General features: G+C 43.7%; 1 long non-coding RNA gene across 1 annotated transcript; it reads left to right on the top strand.

Moving 5' to 3' along the window:
- Positions 1 to 6,635: 6,635 nt before the first annotated feature.
- LOC123330519 lies at positions 6,636 to 20,847 on the top strand. The gene is made up of 2 exons (XR_006640317.1): positions 6,636 to 6,761; positions 20,589 to 20,847. It is a non-coding gene; the product is annotated as an uncharacterized LOC123330519 (long non-coding RNA).
- The last annotated feature ends 4,631 nt before the right edge of the window (positions 20,848 to 25,478 follow it).

The raw sequence follows: 25,478 nt of genomic DNA on the forward strand, positions 1-25,478 counted from the left end.
CATGGGCATATACCCAGAGAAAAGTCTAATTCAAAAAGGTCCATTGTACCCCAACATTCATAGCAGCACTATTTATAATGACCAAAACATGGAAGCAACCTAAGTGTCCATCAACAGATGAAAGGGTAAAGAAGACGTGGTATATGATGGAATACTACTCAGCCATGAAAAAGAACAAAATAATCCCATTTGTGGCAACATGGATGGACATAAAGATTATCATACTAAGTGAAGTAAGTAGGACAGAGAAAGACAAATATATGATATCACTTATATACGGAATCTAAAATACGGATATAGAGGAACTTGTTTATGAAACAAAACAGACTCACAGTCGTGGAGAGCAAACTTACAGTTAGATCGCAGAGGGAGGAGATGAATTAGGAGTTTGGGATTAGCAGATGCACACTGTGCTGTGCTGGGCTTAGCTGCTCAGTTGTGTCCAACTCTGTGTCATCCCGTGGACTGCACCCACTAGGCTGCTTTGTCCATGGGATTTTCCAGGCAAGAATACTGGAGTGGGCTGTCATGCCCTCTTCCAGGGGATCTTCCCAATCCAAGGATCAAAACCCAGTCTCCCGAATTGCAGGCAGATTCTTTTACCAACTGAGCTACCAGGGAAGCCCAGATACACACTACTACATATAAAATAGATAAACAGCAAGGACCTACTCTATAGAACAGGAATCTATATTAAATATCTTATAAGAAACCATAATGGAAAAGAATATAGGAAAGAATATTTATGTAACTGAATCACTTTGCTGTGTACCAGAAACTAACATATTGTCAATCAACTATATTTCAATAAAAAATAAATAAAATAAATGAATCCTTAGAAACCAAAACAAAAAATGTTATGTTTTCACAATACTGTTGTCTATCAGGTGAGCAATAGCATTATGCCTGAAAAAAGCAAGATACATGCTTTAATTTAAAAATTCCTTATTACTAAAAAACACTAACCATCATTTTAAGCCTTCAGTGAGTGGAGGCAATAACAATAAAGATCCCTGATCACAGATCGCCACAAGAAATATAAAAATAATGAAAAACTTTGAAATATTGCAAGAATTACCAAAACGGGACAGAGACATGAGTAGATGCTATTGGGAAAATGGTGTTCATAGACTAGACACAGGATTGCCACAAAACTTCAGTTTGTAAAAAACCCAGGATCTACAAAGAGCAACAAATGGAAGCTTGATAAAAAGAGGTCTGCCTTTAAATGTAAAATATCTTTCATCTGTCTTTATACTGATGACCTGCTGAACTGTTCAAATAGCAATATTTAGAGTATTTTCTGTTCAATTAAAGTTTATCATTAAAATTAATTTACGTATTTCTTTTGACTTTTTTAATGTGACTACTAGAAAATTAAAAAGAACCTATGTGATTTGTGTTGTATTTTTACTGGACAGTGCTGGCTGGCCCCGGATTCTGTGCTGTGTGCCCAGGCAGAGCAAGATCTGGAGCTCACTCAGCAGCAGCACCTTCTACCGGGACTTGGCTGCCACCGGCTTCACACAGTCAGACTCTCACAGAGATAGACTCTCCTCTTCCCCACCAGCCTCCTCCTTGTCCATATGAGTATGCTGCTGTCTCTTCTGCATACTTTGGACCAACTGTCGTTTGCTCCATTTGCATTTGCAATAGCTGCAAATTCTCTCTCATTATTTTGGTCTAGCCCTCCTACTGACGGCCAGCTTGTGCTGGCATTCAAGAGGTGTCAGGGAAGGCATGGGGTTGCTGAGGTCTGTGTTGGTGTTTGTGGGATGCCAGACATCTGGGCTGCTGGAAAACTTCTGCACCAACTCTGATTTCTTTTTGCAGCTTCCATCCAGCTGTTTGGCAGCGGGGACCGCCGCCTCTGCTTGACTTGAAAATGTGTGGGAAAAGCTGTGTTTATACAACTGCAAACCCCAAGACTGAAAGTAGGCAGGGTACGTTCTTGGAGACTTCAGTGGCTCACTGACATGAATAAATTATTGGATTCAGAAAATCGGGCGGAAACTCATTACTGGAGAGAACAGAACAAGCTAAATAGCTCCAGCCAAACGGAGCCTCTCGAAGCCTATTTAAGATGTGCCCTGGCTTTTCATGTGATGGAGCCCCTATCTGCAGACACATCATTGTCTGTGACTTTACCTGGAGTCTGGATGGCATCTCCCAGGAACTTGTAGGAAATGTAGAATCTCCCATCCCCTGTATTAGTCAGGGTTCCCCAGGGAAACCGGCTTCCCAGGTGGTTCAGTAGGTAAAGAACCTGCCTGCAATGCAGGTGACACAGGAGATGCAGGTCTGAACCCTGGGTTGGGAAGATCCCCTGGAGGAGGGCATTGGCAACCCACTCCAGTATTCTTGCCTGGAGAATCCCATGAACAGAAGAGCCTGGGGGGCTACAGTCTACAGGGTGGCAAAGTATCAAACATGACTGAAGTGACTGAGCAAGCATGCACGCTTCAGAAAAACAGAACCAGTATATACATATACAAGATATCTATATATACAGACCAGCTTCCCTGGTGGCTCAGGTGATAAAAGCATCTGCTTGCAATGTGGGAGACATGGGTTCAATCCCTGGGTCGGGAAGATCCCCTGGAGAAGCAAATGGCAACCTACTCCAGTTCTCTTGCCTGGAAAATTCCATGGATGGAGGAGTCTCGTAGGTTACAGTCCATGGGGTCACACGACTGAGCGACTTCACTTTCACTTCCATATATATAGACAAGATATCTTTCTATACATATTTACCCATGCATATATATCTATATCTCATTAATATGTGTTTATATAGATGACATGTAGAAATAATAATAGGGTTTTTTCTGTTAAGTAAAATATATTATTAAAATTAATTTGTTATTTATTATATCTTATTAAAATTAAAATATACTATTAAATATATTTAGTAATATATTATTAAATATAAAATGGGCTTCCCTGATAGCTCAGTTGGCAAAGAATCCACCTGCAATGCAGGAGACCCTGGTTCGATTGCTGCATTGTGAAGATCCCCTGGAAAAGGGATAGGCTACCCACTCCAGTATTCTGGCCTGGAGAATTCCATGGACTGTATAGTTCATGGGGTCGCAAAGAGTCAGGGTGTGTGTGTGTGTGTGAAGTCACTCAGTCATGTCTGACTCTTTGTGACCCCATGGACTGTAGCTTACCAGGCTCCTCCATCCATAGGATTCTCCAAGCAAGAATACTGGAGTGGGTTGCCATTTTAATAGGCTATATTAATAGAATATATTTCTATTAATAATAGAAATAGTCATAGGGTATTTTCTGTTAAGTAAAATATATTATTAAAATTATTTTACTATTTATTATATGTTATTAAAATTATAAACTAAAATTAAAATATACTATTAAATGTACTTAATAATGTATTATTAAATATAAAATATATTCAGATCAGATCAGTCGCTCAGTATTAAAATTAATATATATGTTATCTATAGGTATCATCAATCCATCTATCTATCTAACTACAGAGAGAGAATGGGAGAGATTTTCAGGAACTGGCTCATGCAATTATGAAGGCTGGCAAGTCCAAAGTCTCCAAGGCAGTTTGGCAGACTGGCTACCCCCGGAAGAACCAATGTTGCAGCTCAAGTCCAAAGGTGGTCTGGAGCCAGAATTTCTTCTTCCTCAAGGAACCTCAGTGTTTTTTCTCAAAGCCCTCAGTTGATTGGATGAGGCCCACTCAGACTATGGAGGATACTCTGCTTTATTCAAAGTCCACTGGTTTCAATGTTAATCACATTTAACAAAGACCTTCACAGAGACATCTAGACTGGTGTTTCACCAAACGACTGCGTAGCATGGCCTAGCCAAGTGGAGACATGAAATACGCAATCACACTCTCCCATCCCCAACCCTACTGAATCAGCATCTGCATTTTTAAATTTTTTTCTAGACTTTAAATTTTTTATTTCGTATGGGGGCTATACCCGATCAACGACGTTGTGGTAGTTTCAGACAAACAGCGACAGGAGTCAGTCATACATATACGTGTGTTCCTTCTCCCGCATGAACTTGCTTACAAAACAGAAAGAGATTCACAGACTTAGAAAACAAACTCATGGTTGCCAGAGGGGAAGGGACAGTTAGGAACTTCGGGAAGGTCATGTACACGCTGCTATATTTAAAATGGATAACCAACAAGGACTTATTGTATAGCACATGAAAGTCTGCTCAATGTTACGTGCCAGGCTGGATGAGAGGAGGGTTTGGGGGAGAATTTGCATTTTAACAAGCTCCCTGGGAGAGTAGAAGTACACGATGATCTGAGAGGTAGCGCCTTTGAATTTATCTCTGAGAGCCTCCTCTGAATGAGTGGGGCCCCCTTCCCAAGCCCCCTCCAGCTCGGCTGTGCCCTGAACTTGGAACCAGCATTGTGGGAGGAGGCAGTGAGGTGCTCAGGCAACCAAGCTACATATGAAACACACAGTTTTTACACGCTGTGATTTGACCCCAGAGAAAACCAAAAGCCCAGAATCACTTTCTTGTGAACGCCAAAAACTTCCTGTGAGAAGATCAGCCCACAAAAGCAAGAGCCCCTTCTCTTTCCTCCCCTCCCCCAACTTTATCTCCAACCCCTGAGGCATAATGCCTGGCAATGATGAACAGCCAATAAACAGTGCTGAATAAATCCATTATCTAAGCTTCAGCTTCCCATCTGTAACCTGTAAATACTCCTCTGGTTGTTAATGGAGACACAACCAAGTATGAGAAACTGGTGGAAGCCTGGGACCCTGAGCCGGACACTTAGTGATACTCAGAAAGTCATAACTGAGGTGTTTAGTGCACGTCTGTTGAGTGAGCAAGCAAAGCCACACTTTGGCATGCAAACTCAGGGTAAAGCAAGCATCCCATGCCCTGAGCGCAGACAGCGGAGCCCTCACCGGATGCCTTCTTGTCGGGTTGGTTGCACCTCCTAGCTGCAAACGGCATGTGCAGGTCTCCGGGCATCTGACACAGTCAAATGCTCTGTGGGTGTTATCTCCTGGAAGCTGACGGTGGAGCTAGCAGGTATAATTATTGATACTCTGACGGTTTACAGAGGAGCAACACTGGGGCTCAGAACCATTCAACATCTGTGTGAAAACACACAGCTGAGGGGTCTCCCTGGTGGTTAAGGGAAGTCCAAGCTTCCAAAGCAAGATACTGGGGTTTGATCCCCAGCTGGGGAACTAAGAGACCACATGTTGCCTGACTCAACCAAAAAAACCTTTTTTTTTTTTTTTTTTAATGCAGCTGATAACAGGATGGAGCCCAATCTGGAAACACTTTTTCCCTGACTTCAATACCTCCTACTATCCCTTCCTCTTTGAAGGGGGGTTGTGGGGAGATACACACGTGTGTCTGGATGTCTGCTGGAGCGTATGCACATGTGCCCATGTGTGGGTGTGGGTGTGGGATACAAAAGAGTAAATATGGAGACTGGAGGGTGGGGAACAGTTTAATCTCCTCCTCAAAGGGCCAGCAGAACTCTTGGGTGTCCCTCGAAGTCAAGCTTCTTTCCAGATCATCAGAGTTGACACTTGGGCAGTAACACATGCGTAATTAACTGAACAAATATAATGAGACTATCTGCAGTGACATGATAGTTGGTGCTGAATCCTATTAAAGCACATTTAATTAAAAATGCATTAAACCGTCAAGCTTCGGAACACACCCTGCCCTTCTTCAAAGACTGCCCCTCCATTAAAGCCTTCCCCACTATTAACTGTGAGTCAGCCTGTGACCCTATGGGCATGACCGGGTGAGGTGAAGTGGCTCTTAAATGCCTGAACCAGTAGATCACAGGCACTAATGGATTTCAATCAGGGAGATTAATTCTATTCATTTGGCTCCTCGTTTCAGAAACAACTGTCACGCTGAGCCTAATTGCTGGAGATGTTTGACGGCCCCAGGAGGTTGGAGACTCTTAAAGCTGGTTGGTGGCCAACAATCAATTATTTGGGCTACTGTGCCTTTGGGGATGTGAAGATGATGAAAATCCACAGACAACCCAATGGCCCTCGTTTACCATTAGCGTCAGTGGAGTTTCTCCAGGCTCAGAAGGCAGTGAGGGGGTGGTGGGAGGCTGTCTGGACCTGTTTGGACCCCAACTCTTCCTCCCTGTGCTCCAGACTCCTCCAACCATGGGATTTCTGCCAAGGTGATTTCCCTCCTGGGGTGCCTTTGTCCTTCTTTGCCCACTTTGCACCTATCCACCTCCCAAATTCTGCCTGAATGAATGAATAAGTAAGGAAATGAGAGGAGTGACCAAGAGTCTCCAAGGGGAGATGCACAAAACCTTACACTTGAGAAGCAGTAGGCCGTCAGCAAAGGGTGTATTCAGGCGTCATCACCCTCATTGGCCCCGACACCATCCTTTCTCCAGGACAGCCATTCCTGTCTTTTTCCAGAGGAGCGTTCTAAAAGGGACAGTTCAGTTCAGTTCACTTCAGTCGCTCCGTCGTGTCCGACTCTTTGCGGCCCCATGAATCGCAGCACGCCAGGCCTCCCTGTCCAGGAAAGGGACATAAAATTGCTCACCATTATTGAGAGGGGAGAGGCAAGAAGCCAGGATCTGAACCCCCAATCTCTTGCCCCATTTCTTGTTGCCTCTGAGTCATCTCCAGACACAGTGCTTACTCAGTAGCTGGCTCATGAAGAGCTGGAAGAACGAGCTTCCTGCCAAGAAGGAGGGGAGAAAGCCAGTCTCCAAGCAGCACCTGAGGGGAAGGGAGGAGGAGGAGGTGAAGGTAGGCATGATCTGATTGGCTCCCTAGAGGGCCAGGGCTGCCGTTCTTGCCACAGGTCCAAGCTGTGCATGTCAGTATGAAATGTGCTGTTGTTAGAAGGGCCCCGTGCTTGCTTTAACTCTCTCTGTCATCTTGGAATTCTTGGTCATTTTTTAATAAGGAGCCACATGTTGTCATCATGCACTGGTAACTGGTCCTGGTACTAAGGGCAGGTTTGGGGAGGGAGTCCCACTCAGCTTCCATGAAGTTACCCCCAAACTCTCACCAGTCCTCCCTGGTTCTTCCAAATACCTTGCCAGGAAGCCTTTTCCTTGAGACTAGGTTCATTTCCATTTTCCCAAAGCTGTTTTCCTAGAGTAAAGCACTCAGCACATAGTAGATACTCAATAAACGAGAGAGTCAGTGCGTGCAGGGGCTATGGCAGCACTTTGGTGCATCCTCTAAACACGTGCAGATTCCTGAAGCTTTCTGAATCAACAGTGTTTCTTTAGCTCCATGGCAAGTGCATGATCCAGGAAAGCATTTCCAAAGCTTTATTTATTTATTGGTTGTGCTGGATCTTTGTTGCTGCACACAGGCTTTCTCAAGTTGCTATGAGCGAGGGCTACTCTTTGTTGCAGAGCATGGGCTTCTCCTGTTACGGAGCACAGGCTTTAGGGAGCACGGGCTTCAGCAGTTGTGGCACAGGGGCTCGTTAGTTGTGGCTCACAGGTTTTAGTTGCCTGCAGCATGTGGAATCTTCCTGGATAAGGGATTGAACCCATGTCCTCTGTACTGGCAGGCAGATTCTTATCCACCATACCAGCAGGGAAGTCCTCCAAAGCTTCTTTCTGCAGAGCATTTCTTCAGTTAACAAAAAGTACCCTGTGGTCACATTCATTTTGGAAATGCTGCTCACCCTGTCCCCACTAACAGTCCAGTGCACATTAGCAGATTCAAGGCTCTAAGAAGTCCAGAAATAAAAATACCTTTCTATTTTGTTGGTTCCAGCCTTCCTCAAACTTATGTGACTCTGGAAGCTTTTTTTTTTTTTATCCTGGTACTTATTCACCTCCCATGGAACATTTATTAATAGAAGGCAGTTATCTGGTCCTAAAAAAGTGGTGATGAAGATGTGGGTGGAAGGGCAAGAGATGACAGCAAGGAGAAGAAGATACATGCTGTGATGGGGAATTGCCAACGTCTAAATCTGTATACATAGTATCAATACTAACAGGACTGGACCCAACTGTGTTGCTTTTGTTTTGTTTCTTTCTCTCACTCTGGTCTGATTAAAAATTTATAAGGTGACTCATCAATGAGGCTGTTTTAGCCCTCCCTTGGGTTATTCCCGCAGCAGAGGTCTTAACTCTGACTGTAGGGTGAGTTGCCCAGGAGACAGGAGAGCAGCGATTTCAAGGGGGCTGGGGATTTCACACGTGCTCATAAACAAGTGAGATCACTTTGAACAAAGTAATCAGAGTATCAAGTAATATAAACACCACAGTTACAGCAAAATGTGAATCATGCAGCGGTTAGACATGCACAGATCGGCTGCGAAGAGCAATCAGATACCGCTCGACCTCAGCTCCGAACACTGGTGTGGAGCACAGAGCAGTGCAAGGAAGCCTGACTGCCAGAAACTCTCCCTGAGCTCTGACAAGGGAGGCCTTGGTCCCAAGTCACACGTCTTCATGGGAGAGTAAAATCCTGGCACTTTCCGAGCAGAACAGAACTTTACAGATGGGCACACTGAGGACTAGGGAGCTGGAAGGGACTTGACTTGCTTGATAGGGATAAAATCAGGTCTCAGGTCCAAGTTTGTAAGTCCAATTTTGAATCTTTGTGGGTGGTGTTGTCCATCTCCCTTCCAACTCCCTTCTGCACTCAGTGTCCAGATGGCTTCTTCCTATAGTCACTGGGGACCCTCACCTAAGGACTCTCTCTGACTGCAAAGCATGCTCCTCTGCACACAGGCCAGACCAGAAGTGTCGAGACAATGAGATCAGGAGTTGATGTCAATATTACAGTTCCCATGCAATTCAAAGCAACAGCCCTGAAGTGTGTTCCACAAAATCTCAAAGGGATCCACTATGAGGAGGTATTTCAGGTGCCCAGTGAAGTCACCTGTAGATTAATGCAACCTGTGCTGAATTCTGTCCTTTCCTTAACTGTCTTCTCTCGCCACCAACCATGCTTCCTTGGGATCCTCTTCCAAATACACGGCTTGAACTCGAATCCCTGTCTCAGGGTCCGCTGCTAAGATGATGTAAGGAGTCTCTGGCCTTGAGACTTTGGCTCCTATGATAAGGAAACTAGAGCAATGACATCTCAAGTATATGGCTCCTTTGAACAGATAAAACTTTCCAATTTTCTCCAGTGGTTACAGTAGCTGGCAAGAGATGCTAAGCTGTCATTCTCTTCTTTAACCCATGACATTTCTTGAGCTTCATGCCGGTCAGATGCTGGGTGTGCAGACTGAGTCAAAGCCTGGAAGGCTAGCAAAAGAATGGCAATAGTTACCTACTTATTTATTTATATGTATTCTTTTAAGTAACGAGTTTCTACTGAGGACCTATTTTGTATCCAGAATGTCTAGGAATACAAAGAGGAAAAAAGACATTATTTCTGGTCTTAGTTCATCATCTATAAAAAGAGAAACACTTGAAACAAATACAATACCTGGACAAATACCATGAGAAAAGGAACCCAGAGTGTCTAGGATCATATAGAAGAGCTGTACCCAGGTTTAAGGGGTCAGGGATGAGATGTAGTACATGAATTAAAATTATGAAATCATGATTAAGATGCTTATCCTGTTAATTGCTTGATATTGAAAACATAAACACAAACTTCCTTGAAATTGCATTGATTTTAGGGAAATAGGAACTTTTGTCAAAGTGTGGATTTTATACAAAGATGTAAAAAGTTCATCAGTCAAATGGGAGGACAAATCTCCTTTCACTGAATAATTCTGGGATAGCAAGCACGGTGTGGAAGTTCTCTACATGCATCTGCTTTAAACAGTTGATTCAGAATAGCTGCATTTTGCAGACGACTATGATAGATACTTTTCTAAATGGTACAAATCATACCTTCCTGCTGGTAATCCCCTCCCCTTAAGTGTGGACTATACTTAGTGACTTGCTTCTAACAAATAGATTCTGACAAATGCATTGGGATGCCCATGGATTGAATCAATAGTCAAAAACCTTCCAACGAAGAAAAGCCAAGGACCAGATGACTTCACTGGTAAATTCTACCAAACATTTTTTTTTTTTAATTAATGCCAATCCTCCTCAAACTCTCCAAAAAAAGTGAAAAGGAGGTAATTCCAAACTCATTCTATAAAACCAGCGATGGTACCAATGACAGAAAAAAACACTACAAGAAAAGAAAACTACAGGCTAATATCTCTGATGAATAGTAAAGCAAAAATTCTCAACAAATACTAGAAAATAGAACTCAACACAGATTGCAAGGATTACGTACCATGACTTAGTAGGATATATTCCTAGAATGCAAGGATGGTTCAATATTAAAAAATCGATCGATATTAACCAATGAAAAGAAAAACACAAGATCATCAGAGTTGATGCAAAAAATAATATTCTACACTCTTTCATGGAAAAAAAATAGTTCAACAAACTAAGAATACAAGGAAATCTCTTCAACATAGTGAAAGTCATATATGAAAGCCTCATAGCTAAAAGCCTCATAGCTAACATGTTCAGTTCAGTCACTCAGTCGTGTCTGACTCTTGGCAACCCCATGAATCTCAGCACACCAGGCCTCCCTGTCCATCACCATCTCCCAGAGTTCACTCAAACTCACATCCATCGAGTCCGTGATGCCATCCAGCCATCTCATCCTCTGTCGTCCCCTTTTCCTCCTGCCCCAAATCCCTCCCAGCATCAGAGTCTTTTCCAATGAGTCAACTCTTCGCAGGAGGTGGCCAAAGTACTGGAGTTTCAGCTTTAGCATCATTCCATCCAAAGAATACCCAGGGCTCATCTCCTTCAGAATGGACTGGTTGGATCTCCTTGCAGTCCAAGGGACTCTCAAGAGTCTTCTCCAACTGTTCAAAAGCATCAATTCTTCGGCGCTCAGCTTTTCTTTACAGTCCAACTCTCACATCCATATGTGACCACAGGAAAAACCATAGCCTTGACTAGACAGACCTTTGTTGGCAAAGTAATGTCTCTGCTTTTCATTATGTTACCTACGTTGGTCATAACTTTCCTTCCAAGGAGCAAGCATCTTTTAATTTCATGGTTGCAGTCACCATCAGCAGTGATTTTTGGAGCCCAAAAAAATAAAGTCTGACACTGTTTCCACTGTTTCCCCATCTATTTCCCATGAAGTAATGGGACCAGATGCCATGATCTTCATTTTCTGAATGTTGAGCTTTAAGCCAACTTTTTCAATCTCCTCTTTCACTCTCATCAAGAGGCTTTTTAGTTCCTCTTCACTTTCTGCCATAAGGGTGGTGTCATCTGCATATCTGAGGTTATTAATATTTCTCCCAGCAATCTTGATTCCAGCTTGTGCTTCTTCTGGTCCAGCATTTCTCATGATGTACTCTGCATATAAGTTAAATAAGCAAGGTGACAATATACAGCCTTGACATACTCCTTTTCCTATTTGGAACCAGTCTGTTGTTCCATGTCCAGTTTTAACTGTTGCTTCCTGACTGCATACAGATTTCTCAAGAGGCAGGTCAGGTGGTCTGGTATTCCCATCTCTTGAAGAATTAATTTTCCACAGTTTGTTGTGATCCACACAGTCAAAGGCTTTGGCGTAGTCAATAAAAGCAGAAATAGATGTTTTTCTGGAACTCTCTTGCTTTTTCCATGATCCAGCGGATGTTGGCAATTTGATCTCTGGTTCCTCTGCCTTTTCTAAAACCAGCTTGACCATCTGGAAGTTCACGGTTCACATATTGCTGAAGCCTGGCTTGGAGAATTTTGAGCATGACTTTACTAGCGTGTGAGATGCGTGCAATTGTGCAGTAGTTTGAGCATTCTTTGGCATTGCCTTTCTTCAGGATTGGAATGAAAACTGACCTTTACCAGTCCTGTGGCCACTGCCGAGTTTTCCAAATTTGCTGGCATATTGAGTGCAGCACCTTCACAGCATCATCTTTTAGGATTTGAAATAGCTCAACTGGAATTCCATCACATCCACTAGATTTGTTTGTGAGGATGCTTCCAAAGTCATCATATGGCCCATCAATTCCACTTCTGAGTATACCCAAAAGAATTGAAGGCAGGTTCTTGAAAAGATATTTGTACACCCTTGTTCACAGTGGTAGTATTCACAAAAGTCAAAAGGTAGAATCAACCAAGTATCCACTGATTAATAAATGTACAAAATGTACTATATACATGCAATGGAATAGTAGCCAAAAAGGAATGAAATCTGATGCATGTTATAACATGACTGAACCTGAGGACATTATGGTGAGTGAATTAAACCATTTATCAAAGGGCATACACTGTATGATTCCACTGGCATGAAGCATCTAGAACAGAAAATTGTATAAATACAGAAGTAAAATGACAGTTTAGGGGCTGTGGGAGGGGAGAATGAGGAGGTACTATGTAACAGGTATAGTTTTAGGTTTATAAGATAAAAAGAGCTCTAAAATGGCTTACACAACAATGCAAAAGTACTTAACACTGAACTATACTCTGCAGCGTAGTTTGGTTTAAAATGGTTAAGGGGGCAAATTCTTTTTTTTTAAGAGGACAAATTTTATGTTATGTGTATTTTGTGCTCAGATGCTCAGTTTTGTCCAACTCTTTGCATATGTTACCACAATTTACTTTTTTTTAAGTTTAAATATAAAAAAGACAACAAAATAAAAAGAAATTCACAGAAACAACAATGACAAAACCAAAACCAAGTGAAACAACATGACGGGATGTCATTTCTGAGACACAGATTGAAAAGACTGTAACTTCCGTCTTACTCTCCTGCTTATCCTGAGAAAACTTGCTGCCATGTTGAAAATGCCCATGTGGCAAGTCATTAAGGATGGCCTCCAGCCAACAGCCAGCAAGAAACTAGGGCCCTCAGTTTAATATCCTGCAAGAAACTGAATCCTGCCAATGACCACATAGGTAAGCTTGGAAGCAAATTCTTCTCCAGTTGAACCCTGAGATGACTATAGCCCTGATCAACACGTTGATCACAGCCTGGGACAGACTCTGAGCTGGGGCCCAACTGTACTGTGCGCACATTCGTGCCCTAGGAAAGCTATGAAATAATAAATATTATTTTCAGCCACTAAGTTTTGAGGTGACTAGTTACACAGCAATAGCTTGCCAAATAAAAGGACATTGAAATGAAAAGAGAATAAGCAAACAGTAAGAACAATAAGAGAACAAGTGAGTGATGTCTGAAGCATGTCTAGCTGCAAAGTTTCCTTTTTACACCATTGAAATTCTTCCCAAAACCTCTTCCTGGGTGAGGAAAACAGTTGATGGAGACCATACTACATTTCAACATTTTCAACACGGGTGGCTCTGCCCGAGGAGGATTCATGGTTCCTGGACTTGCAGGAAGCTGAAGTGTTTTCCTGGTAAATATGTATTTAAAAGATAGAAATAAGAATACTTGGTTGTATTCTCTGTGTGTGTGTTAAAACCATTCTATTTGAGTCAAACAATTTAGAAACTGCAATCACTGTAAGGGATATTAATGTCAGTCACAGACGACTGAAGCATTTAAACCAATTCACTCCATCCTTCCAGAAATTAGAAACATCTGAGAATTTACAATTATAGGAAAAATAAATGTCTTCCTGACTCCCAGGATGAAGTTCCATATTTAAGAAAGCTAGTTAAAGACTGTAATCTACATTCCAAAGAGAATCCTGTTACTCAGAGACTTGGCCTTATAAATCTAGGTTCCAAAATTAGAATGAGGCTACCCCCTAAGGCCTGACAAATAGAGCCAAAGGCTCTGCTGGCCACTAGACCAGCATCAGCCCCAGGCCCCTCTCCACCGCAGCAGCAAGAAGGCACCTGGTGACGTCACCCGTGAGCTGATGATATGATGGTGGTAATGGGAAGCCTAGCCACCCAGTTCTGAGCAACTCAAACATGCAGGGCTGCAAGTCCACGGCAGTGCAGGAAGTAATGCAGTGTAGTCGTTCAAAGTATGGGCATTAGAGCTGATAACCAGAGCAGGAATTCAGGCTCCGCCACTTCTAGCTGAATAACTTTGGCAGGTTTTTTGGACCCTCCTTGTCTCTTTTCTTGCCTGTAAAATGGACTTATAGTAGTTACTAAAAGGTAATTATGAGGATTAAATAGCATAAAGCACATAAATCACACAAAACAGTGCCTGGTACAGAGCTGCTGCTGCTGCTGCTAAGTCACTTCAGTTGTGTCTGACTCTATGTGACCCCATAGACGGCAGCCCACCAGGCTCCCCCATCCCTGGGATTCTCCAGGCAAGAACAGTGGAGTGGGTTGCCATTTCCTTCTCCAACGCATGAAAGTGAAAAGTGAAAGTGAAGTCGCTCAGTCGTGTTTGACTGTTAGCAACCCCATGGACTGCAGCCTCCCAGGCTCCTCCGTCCATGGGATTTTCTAGGCAAGAGTACTGGAGTGGGATGCCATTGCCTTCTCTGGTACAGGGCTAGCAGTCAATGAATGTGTAATAATAGCAATAAGAATTATCATTATTAATTATCATCATTACTATCACTATCACCTTTGTTATTTCTTAGAATCAGATTCATTTTGATATTTGGCAAAACTAATACAGTTATGTAAAGTTTAAAAATAAAATAAAATTAAAAAAAAAAAAAAAGAATCAGTACAGTAATAATGCTAACCTGGATTCAGGAATGGGCTTTTCTCTTTTCCAAAGGAGGAAAATAGAAACTCAGAGGAGTGAGATGTCTTTTCTAAGGTCACACAGTCACTGAGGCTCACCTCCAGGTGTGTCTGACTCCAAGCCCGGAGTGATATTCCCACTATCTCAGGTTTGGGTACTGATACACCCTGTCCTCGTCTAATTCACTCAAGCACCTTCCTCCTTGCTTTCAAGTCTTACTTAACTTAGATTCTGGAGGTTTGCTGCCTAGGTGGCTTAAAGAGAGGCCAAAACTGGAACATGTAAAGAAGTAAAAAGCACTGGAAAACTCTGTGGGATGAGATGGAGGAGAAAGGCTGCTTCCTCCTTTTGGGAATACATAACACAGGAACAGCCATTTCCTGAATGAAATTTCCATATATGGATTTGTGTAAACTTTACGACATCCCAGTGAAATGTAAATGATCATGCCTATTTTTAAGATCATTTTTTTTTCTTGTTTGAATGAATGAATAAATTGGCTGAAACTCAGAAAAATAAATAAATCTATTTTTCTTGTTTGGAAGAGTGGATGGATGAATATGTTTTCTGAGGCTCAGACAAGTCAAGTCATTTGCCCAAGCCTCACTATTTGGGTCTAGCAGAACTGGGACTCAATCCCTTCTCTTCTGACTTTAAGCAGTAGTTCTTGTTATTGTGTCCCATTTCACAGACAGAAAAGCTAAGGACCCAAAGACAAACTGACTGGCTCCAGATCATGCAGCTAAAAGGTAGTTGAGATAGGATTTAAGCCCAGAATTCTCTGGCCCTGAAGGCGTTGCTCCTTTTTTCTGCATTTTATTTTTAAATTGCGATATAGTTGCTTTACAGTGTTTCAGATGTACAGAAAAATGATTCAGTTATACACACACACATTCTTTTTTCAGATTCTTTTCTGTTATAGGTTGTTAACGATATTGAATATAGTTCCCTGTATTATACAGTAAGACTTTGTTTATCTATTTTATACATAGGCTTATGTATCTGTTAATCCCAAATTCTCAATTTATCCCTCTCACTCCTTCTCCTTTAGTAACTGTAAGTTTGTTTTCTGTTTGTGAGTCTATTTCTGTGACAGAAAACAACAAAATTCTATAAAGTAATTATCCTTCAATTTAAAAACAAATAAATTTTTAAAAATTAAATAAGTTCTTTGTATCAGTTTTTTAATTACACCTATAAGTCATATCATATAATATTTGTCTTTGTCTGACTTGCTTCACTTAGTATGCTAATTTCTAGGTCCATCCATGTTACTACAAATGGCAATATTTCCTTTTTATGGCTGAGTAGTATTCCATTGTGTATATTCCAAGTAGTATTCCACATCTTTTCTATCTATTCATCTGTCAGTGAACATTTAGGTTGCAAAGGCATTACTCTTCATATTGAGTAGGCCAAAATGTTTATTTGGGTATTTCCATAAGTTATGGAAAAACAAGAATAAATATTTTGGCCAACCCAGTACAAAACCTGATGGAAGGTACCTGGTGAAGAGGAAGCTCCTTCCTCATGGCCTTGCCTGGTTGGTCTTCTGCCCTATTAGACTCCACGGCTTAAAGTATTTCTATTTAGGAATGTTCCAAAAGCCAGCAAACCCACTAACCACATCAAAACCCCTTCAGCTCTGCCCACCACAAGTTGGCCTTAGTCAGTGCATGGGCCCTCAGACTTTGGACTGTTTCCCTTTCTTCTTTGCATTCAGTCATCATAATCTGAAATTATTTACTTGTTTTCATTTGCACCCTCTCCCCAAATGGAAGCTCTATGGAGCCAGAAACTTTGCTATTTTATTATCACTGCATCCTCAATATCCAGTCTCTGACATGGCATGTAGGTGTCCAATAAATCTTTCTTGAATTAATGAATGAATGATGAACATTAATTTCATGCAAGACTGAAAATTTTCATCAGAAAAAGAAGTCACTCTGGCTTTATCTTTGTCATGGATTGTCTCAGCACTGCCGATCTCTGGCTAGCTGGGCAACTTCAAAAATGCTCTTTGAACCTAACAAACCACTTTGCCTCTGAAACTCCCCAGTTTGCTGATCAGGACAATGAGGGAGAGAGAAGGGGACATGTTGGAGACCCCATGTCTGGAAGAAAATGATCCAGGTATGAAGAAGAGTTGGTGGCATCAAAGGTTAGACCCTGGGAGTAAGGAGAGGATGGGGTGGGCCAACCTGTCTGACCAGATGAGTCCAAGGCCACATCTCTGATTTACGCTGCAACTTTGTCAAATGCCCTCTATCAAGACAGCCTAAGCTTCACCCCAGACAAGTGCACAGGCGGCACAGTAGTAAAGAATCTGCCTGCCAGTGCAGGAGACATGGGTTCGATCACTAGGTTGGGAAGATCCCCTGGAGTAGGAAATGGCAAGCCACTCCAGTATTCTTGCCTGGAAAATTCCATGGACAGAGAGACTGGAAGGCTACAGTCCATGGGGTTGCAAAGAATCTGACACAACTGAGCATGCACACACACACACACACACACACACACACACACCAATGCACACAAAGTGTTTACAGCCTGTGTGCAAGCCCTTATTCATGTTTCACCTAACAAATAGGTATCAACTGTCTACCTTATACGTGCCAGGCACAGAGGATAGTTTAGTGACTAAAACCTCCTCTTTGCTTCCCGTGCAATCTAAGAATGACTCTCAAAGTGGGGCTCCTGGAGCAACAGCATCAGCATTACCCAAGAACTTGTTAGAAGGGCAAATTTGCCAGCCCCAGCTGAAGTCTATTGAATGAGAGTCATTACAAAGAAAGATGCAGAGCTGTATGTTCTGATACCAAATATGGTCAACAAAGATAAAAAAACAAGGAGCAGAGGACATGGGCACTATATTCTTATTAGTGTGTGCATCTTTTTAAAAAGTTTTATTTTATATTGGAGTATAGTTGATTTGGGCTTCCCTGGTAACTCATCTAGTAAAGAACCTGCCTGCAATGCAGAAGACCCCAGTTCAATTCCTGAGTCAGGAAGATCCCCTGGAGAAGGGATAAGCTATGCACTTCAGTGTTCTTGGGCTTCCCTTCGGCTCAGATGGTAAAGAATTTGCCTGCAATGTGGGACGCCTGGGTTCAATCCCTGGGTTGGGAAGATCCCCTGGGAGAGGGCAGGGCAACCCACTCCAGTATTCTTGCCTGGAGGATCCCATGGACAGAGGAGCCAGGTGGACTACAGTCCATGTGGTTGCAAAGAGTCAAACATGACTGAGCAACTAGTTGATTTACAATGTTGTTAGTTTGAGGTATACAGAAAAGCAATTCAATTATACATCAAAATGATTCGACTATACTCTATTGTTTTTTTAATTGTCTCCCATATAGATTTTTACACAGTGTTGAATAAAGTTTCTAGTACTATACAGTAGGTCTTTGTTAATTACCAGTTTTCTATACAGTAATGTGTACATGTTAATTTCAACCCAAACCCTAGCTCTGATCCCAGCTTCCTGATTTATCCCTCCCCCAAGCTTTTCCCTTGCTGCTGCTGCTGCTGCTAAGTCGCTTCAGTCATGTCCGACTCTGTGCGACCCCATAGACAGCAGCCCACCAGGCTCCCCCATCCCTGGGATTCTCCAGGCAAGAGTACTGGAGTGGGGTGCCATTCTTTCTCTATGTCTATAAGTTTCTTTCTTGCGTGTGTGTTTTAAAGATGTGTTGACCTTTGTACAACGTATCTCTAGAAGGATACACAGGGAAGTGTTTCATTGTGCTCGTGTCTAGGAAAGAGATGTGGGAGTAACAAGTGGACAGGAAACTGACTTTAGCTTGTATAACTTTGATACACATGTTATTCATTTCAGGACAACACAACTCTTGATGTTAGTGCTTGCCCTCTCTAGACAGGTGGCAGGGTCACTTCCACAGACAGCTAGTGGGATGTTGCTTTAGTCTTGATGTCCAACCCTCTTCCTTCTTTCTTCCATGAGGCAATTGCTGGTGCCCAGTCTTCTCCAGACCCCTGCCCAGGAGGAGCTTCTAATCTGTCTGGTGAGATAGACAAGGTGAGGAGGAGACAGTTACAGGGAGGTGAGCTGAGCAGCTCACGTACCAGGGCGGGCTCCGAGAGCACAGGATTAGGTGGCAGCTTGGAGCAAAGAGTGAAGACTCATCTCAAATGGCAGGGGAGTGTTCTGGAAGGAAATCAGGCTGTTTCAGAAACTGCAGGTGTTTCCAAATTTGTCATGTGTGCATGTGTGTGGAGGGGGAAGTCAGCCCAAGAGACAGGGTGACCAGCTGTCCCACTTTGCTGGGGACCAGGGCAGGTTTTGGGAGGGGGGTAGTTTTAGGGATACAACTGAGAAAGTTGTTCTCCATAGGGTAGGTGCAGATGGTATAGATGAGGCAGGAAAAAGAGGCAGGGCAGGTGGACTGAGGTGGAAATGGTCTGGGGGAGGACTTTGTCTGTGCTTGGCTGAGGCTGATGGCCTCCTGCAGTCACAGCCTCTGTGGTACGCACACATCTCCACACGGCCCATCTTCAAAGTGAAACATCCCAGATTCCTCAGGTTTGAAAATGCACCTTCTGTTTACCTATATATCTTACCTCTCAGTCTTAGACAAAACAGCAAATTTTATCTCTCTGCATTAGAGCAAGTTTGGTGTGTAAACCTCCCCTGCATCATCCCGTACCTGTGGTCCTAGAGCCCTCTCACCCATTGTCATGGTCAGTATTCAGGGGGCCTGAGATAAAATCGGGTCATTTCCAGGACAATATAGTGGGAATGGCGGAGAAGGCAATGGCACCCCACTCCAGTACTTTTGCCTGGAAAATCCCATGGATGGAGGAGCCTGGTGGGCTGCAGTCCATGGGGTCGCTGAGGGTCGGACACCACTGAGCGACTTCACTTTCACTTTTCACTTTCATGCATTGGAGAAGGAAACGGCAACCCACTCCAGTGTTCTTGCCTAGAGAATCCCAGGGATGGAGGAGCCTGGTGGGCTGCCGTCTCTGGGGTCGCACAGAGTCAGATACGACTGAAGCGACTTAGCGGCAGCAGCAGCAGCAGCATAGTGGGAACGGAATGTGCAGAGAGGATTGTGAGAAAGGAGCCTTTATCCTCACCGCACCCCCCACCCCCCGCAGCCCCTCCTCTGTGGCCTCTGGCTTGAACTGGGTGCAGCTGAGTGCAGGTGATTACATCTATTGCCCAGCCCATTGCTTTTTGATGACCTAAGTGAAAAGGGTTGGTGACCTAATTCTGTTGCCCCTGAGATTTCTTGCCCAACCTTGGATCACAGTGGTAATTGGTCTCAAGTGACCAGGTCCAGGTCTGGGGCCTCTCTGCCCAACTCAGCCCAGCACTCAGACACAGGGACTTGGGGGAGTTAGTTGTTCCTCAGCCCACCCCAAGCAAATCAGGAAGACTCCTGAGGAAGTACACCCTTGCCTAGTTCTCTCTGGAAGGCAGCTTCCAACCCCAAAAGCCTGGTGGTAAGTTGACATCTCTGCATCTACTTCCGCAGACTTTGGGGCAAGACTGGGTCTGGGGGCTGAGATTTATTTGCTGCTGCTGCTGCTAAGTCGCTTCAGTCATGTCTGACTCTGTGCAACCCCATAGACGGCAGCCCACCAGGCTCAGCTGTCCACAGGATTCTCTAGGCAAGAATACTGGAGTGGGTTGACGTTTCCTTCTCCAGAGATTTATTTGACCTGCATGGAACTCGAGGGCTTAGAAGTCCTTGGAGGTTATATGGTCACACATCATCTTGCAGATAGGTAAACTGAGCTCAGAGGTAGGAAGATACTTGCCCAAGGTCACTGGGATGTGCTGAATTGTGGTTCCCCCACCACTGTCCCCCACATCCCACTGTTTCAATTCACATGCTGGAGTTCTAACTCGCAGAATCTCAGAAGGTGACCTTAGTTGAAAGCAGGGTAATCAAGTTAAACTGAGGACATCAAGGTGGGGTCTAATCCAATAGACCGGTGTCCTTACAAAAGGGGGAAATTTGAGCACAGACAGGCACACAAGGAGGATGCCATGTGAAGATGAAGGCAGAGATGGAAGTGACACTTCTATAAGCCGAAGACTGGCAGAAAACCACAGGAGCAGAGGCAATGCCTGTGACGGACATCTCTCACGGCACTCACCAGGAACCCACCCGATGGACACCCTGCTACCGGACGTCTGCCCTCCAGGACTGTGAGACAATGCATTTCTGTTGTTTAAGCCACCTAGTTTGTGGTACTTTTTAAAAAATTAAACTATAATTGATGTTCAGTGTTGTGTTCGTTTGTGGTACTTTACGTAAAGAGAATAGTCCTATTAGACTAGGGCCCATGTTAATGTTGTCAGCTTTAGGTCGTTACCTCGGCAAGACCCTATCTTCAAATAAGATCACACTCTGAGGTAGGGAGGGACGGGGTTGGGTCTTCAACATGTGAATTTGGAGGACGAAGTTCAGCCCATGACCCAGCAAACTGTTAGCGTGGAGAAAGCAAGGATCCATCCCAAACCCGACTTCTCGTGCTGTGTTTTCATAGACTCTCCCTGAGAGAAGAGCTGTGTCGGAACAGAGTTTCATCTCTTTTGTTAAAAGATGTACATGGCCACTCTGGTCTTTTCTATAAACAACTTCTCATTTCCTCTCTTTGGTGGAGAGGGCTGGCACCAGATTCCGGGGCCATCACCCGATGCCCCGCCCCATCCCTGCCCCCTGCCCGGGTTCCTGGCAGGACACAGGAAGTCCCAACTAGTCGTCATGTCTCTTCAAAGCATTTTTCTCCTACCTTTGATTTTTATTGGTTTGTGTCTGAAATGCTTTGTCTGTAATTACACAGTTTGCTGCCTGTCTTGTTTCATAATGACTCATATGAAGTACATGTAGCAGCAAAGGGAAGCACATAACTAAGTGGACATTTAATAATTAGTATTCATTAAGACAATTATTTAAATAAATTAGACTCAGTTAAATACAACCATTTTGCGGTGCTTCAAAAACAAAACAAAAAACACCTGCCTAGTTTTACATGACAGCAAAAGAAGAGAAGGGAGTAGAAGGAAGGATTCAAAGACAAGAGTAGAAGAAAGAGGGGCCTGGGGAGAGCACAGCAGATGCAGATAAATGTCTGAAAACATTTGAAAGTAACACATTGCGTGTTTCACATCAGTAATCAGAATGAGCATCTATTAAGGACTCCCTAAATAGCAAGTCCTTTGCCTGCATGATCTTTATTTCATCCTCATACCAAATTAATGAGGCAGGGACTTTTATGATTATTGCCATTTTACAGATGAGGAAACTGAGGTTGGCCCAAGGTCAAGAGCTGGTAAGTAGGTAATGGAGCCGAAAGTTGAACCTTGGCAGCTGCCTTCCAGAACCTGCCCCAGTAACCTCTTGACTCAAAGGCCCTCCCCTTACAGGTGTCGGACAGTGGGAGGAATAAGCCAACTCCCTCAGGGGGGGTGGAAAATGTGCAGTAATGCCTGCAAAATAAGCAGCTTCTTTTGGGTCAAGCTTAGGGTAGTGGTTAAGAGCCTAAATTCCTGAAGGAAACTGCCAGGGCTCATATCTAGGTTCCCTATTGATTCAGAAGGCCCTGTTTCCTAGTTTGCAAACTGCAATAATAATAGTACCTTCCTGAGAAGAAAGAAATAGTAGCTGCTGGGTTGTGAAGGAAGATCTCAGGGAGCCACCAAATCAATCCTCGTCCAGACCTTGGTATAACGACATCTGATGATCCAACCTCACCAAGGACTGGCCCAAGGTCTGTCCATGGCAATCACTGAGACCTGCGGCATTTGTCACCTCTGATTTGCCCTCCAGGTAGGTGCATTCTCTTGATGTGTCCCAAGTATGGAGAAGAGTGAAATCTGAAAATTTCCTATGAGGGCATAAGCCCCAGGGCCCCTATCATGAGAGGGAGCCTCAGTCTAGGTCCCTGGTTGGTTCCTTCCTGACCATGGTGGGTGTGGTATCTCAGAAAATTGTCAGAGTCGTGGTGCCTTCCAGTCACTAGAAATGACCCAGCACTGAGGATTCAACCCCTTTGCCTCATGAACTCCCACCTATATCCAAGTATGGTCTTCATGGGCATGCAACCTGGCCCATCACATAGGTACCTATGCTTAGAAGAACCCTGATTGTGATTTAATGCTCTGTCTTGAAATTCTTCACAATTTTGGAACAAGGATCCCACATATTCATTTTCACTGAGTCCTGCGAATCTTGCAGCCAGTGCTAAGAACAGTTTCTCTGCTGTAACCAAGAGACCCAGAAATCCAGTGACTTAAATAAGACTGAGATTTAATTCTCTCTGTCATAGTAGCCCAGAGGTAGGTTGTTCAGACAATAGTGTGCCTTTTCCATCTTCAGGGTGTGGCTTTCCAATCCCTTTGGATCCAAAGAGATTGTGTCATTCTCACCTGCCTTCAATCAGCGAGAGGGAGAAAGTAGCCTGGAAAGCACATAGCCAGTCTTAAAGGGCCAGGGCTGGCAGTGGTGCCTATCACTTCTGCTCTCACCAATGGTATGAACAAGATCACGTGGCTAGACTTAGCCACCAGGAGGGCTGGGACATATAGGCATTAGCCAGGGGGGTTTGTTTTGAGATAGAATTCCACAAGAACCAGCACATTGGCACACCACTAAATCTTCCTCAGACTACAGCATTCTCAGACTGATGTTCTCATGCCAACCAGCTGTCCCCAACACTTGCAGTTTCCAGAAAGCTAAGATGCATTCACTGATCTCTCAAGAATAAAGAGAATCTGTGTCTACAAGCCCCACTGAAATTGTGTGCAGAATTGCATACACTTGCATTTTCCTTAGAAGAGGGTTTAGGGGATCTCAATGGGCTCTGGGACAGCCTCCTTCACCCTCCCCCCAAGACAAAAGAGTACTAAGGCAAATACTTCAGTGCTGAGATGAGTTTCAGGCAAAGAGGAGGACTACATCAAAGATAAGTCAGAAAAAGTCTGTTTGCTAGATGTGGGACCAACTATGCCAGGAGGCGGCAAACTAGTGTGTCGCCTCTTCTTGCAAATAAACCTGTGCTGGAGCACGGCTACATCTGCTTATTTATATATTGCCCATCGTGGCCTTCCTACTGCAACAGAAAAGTTGAATGGTGACAACAGGCACCTGCAAAGCCTAGAATATTTACTATCTGGCCCTTTGCAGAAAACTTTGGCCAGCTCCTGAACTAAACAGGTGAGGGCTACCTTCTTCCATCTGAGAACCCAAGGTGCTCTCCCAACTGGAAGCTGGCAGTGAAGAGGTCTGTGTATTCAGAATTGAAGTCCTGGGGCTTCCCTGGTAGCTCAGCTGGTAAAGAATCTGCCTACAGTGCAGAATTGAAGTCCAAAGGGGAGCGGAAAATCCTAAGATGACCGTATTGGTGATGGCAGCTAATGGTTTTCTACAACACTCTCCCATCCTCCGAGAACTTTGGAAGAGCCGCATGAGAGGCAACATGAGACACGGAAAGCTCGTCTGACCGCCCATCTCACTTACTCCCTAACTTTCAAGTGTTCTTTGTTTTGAATCTCAGTGGCTTGGTCTTTAAAATGTGGCTACTAAGTGTGATGGTGAGGGTAATAGACGTGAGATGCAGCACAGAGGGTCTGGCCCAATCCATGTTAACTCGTAAAAGGAAACCTTTGGGGCCACCGTGGAGTTTGGAGGTTGATATGTCCATCTCCAGCTAACCTGGAGGCGGGCATATAAAGCCTCAGTAGTTAGTTGAGGCTTCTGAGATTTTCTTCTTGGCTGGTATTTTTGCCCAAAGGCTAATGTCAAGAGTGAAGGTTTTTCTGTGATGATGGCCTTGGATGCCTTTGTGGTGGGTTGGCAGGCACTCCACCTGAGTTTCAGCCACTTTCAAGGAGGTGGGGCCTCAAAAGGCAGCTTCCTTCCTGGCAGGGGAGCCCTCCATGAGGGGCACGGGGGTCCAAGTGTGGGGATCTGAATGGGAGAAATGAAAGAATTATACCCGGGGGAAAAAAATTTGATGGCTTATCACTATTTACAATAGCCAAGACGTGCAAACAACCTAGATGTCCATTGACAGAAGAATGGATAAAAAGGATGTGATACATATACAATAGAATATTACTCAAACATAAAAAAATAATGAAATAATGCCATTTGTAGCAGCATGATGGACCTAGAAATTACTATACTAAGTGAAGTCAGACAAAGACAAATTTAATATATCATTTATATGTGGAATCTAAAATATGATACAAATGAACTTATTTGCAAAATAGAAATAAACTCACAGACATAGAGAACAGACTTCTGGTAGTCAAGGGGGAGGGAGGGATTGAGAATTTGCAATTAGCAGATGCAAACTGTTATGTATAAGATGGATAAACAAGGTCTTACAATATAGCACAGGGAATATCCTGTCACAAACCTTAATGGAAAAGAATATGAAAAAGTATATATACATATATGTATAACTGAGTCACTTTAGTGTACAACAAAGTTAAGATGACATTGTAAATCAGTTATGGTTCGATAAAATTAAAGTGATGGCTTATGCAAGAGTGTTGGGTCTGCCATCAATGTCCTGTGTGGCCTTAGGTGAGTGTCTTAACCCTCCTGGGCCTGTCTTCTCCTTGGTGTCATGAGGGAATGATGAGCTGGTTCTGAACATTGTAATTTTCTTTGATTCCCACCCTGTGATCAGAGAGGCTGCTTCTTTCTGAACTCTTTCTCCAAGTGTTCCTCATTCCTCAGGAAGAATACCTCCTGATGCCTGGAAAAGGGCCTGGTCAGGACCATATTTAGAGCCGTATTCCCTCACAGGTCCTCAGGGCCCTGCTCCTGTCCATGATCACAGCAGCGGAGCCAGTGGTCTGACTCATGGGGCTGCACCACCCAGACATTAAGGGATTTCAAA

The sequence above is a fragment of the Bubalus bubalis genome, chromosome 19 (assembly GCF_019923935.1).
Source record: "Bubalus bubalis isolate 160015118507 breed Murrah chromosome 19, NDDB_SH_1, whole genome shotgun sequence".
Taxonomy (NCBI): Eukaryota; Metazoa; Chordata; class Mammalia; order Artiodactyla; family Bovidae; genus Bubalus; species Bubalus bubalis.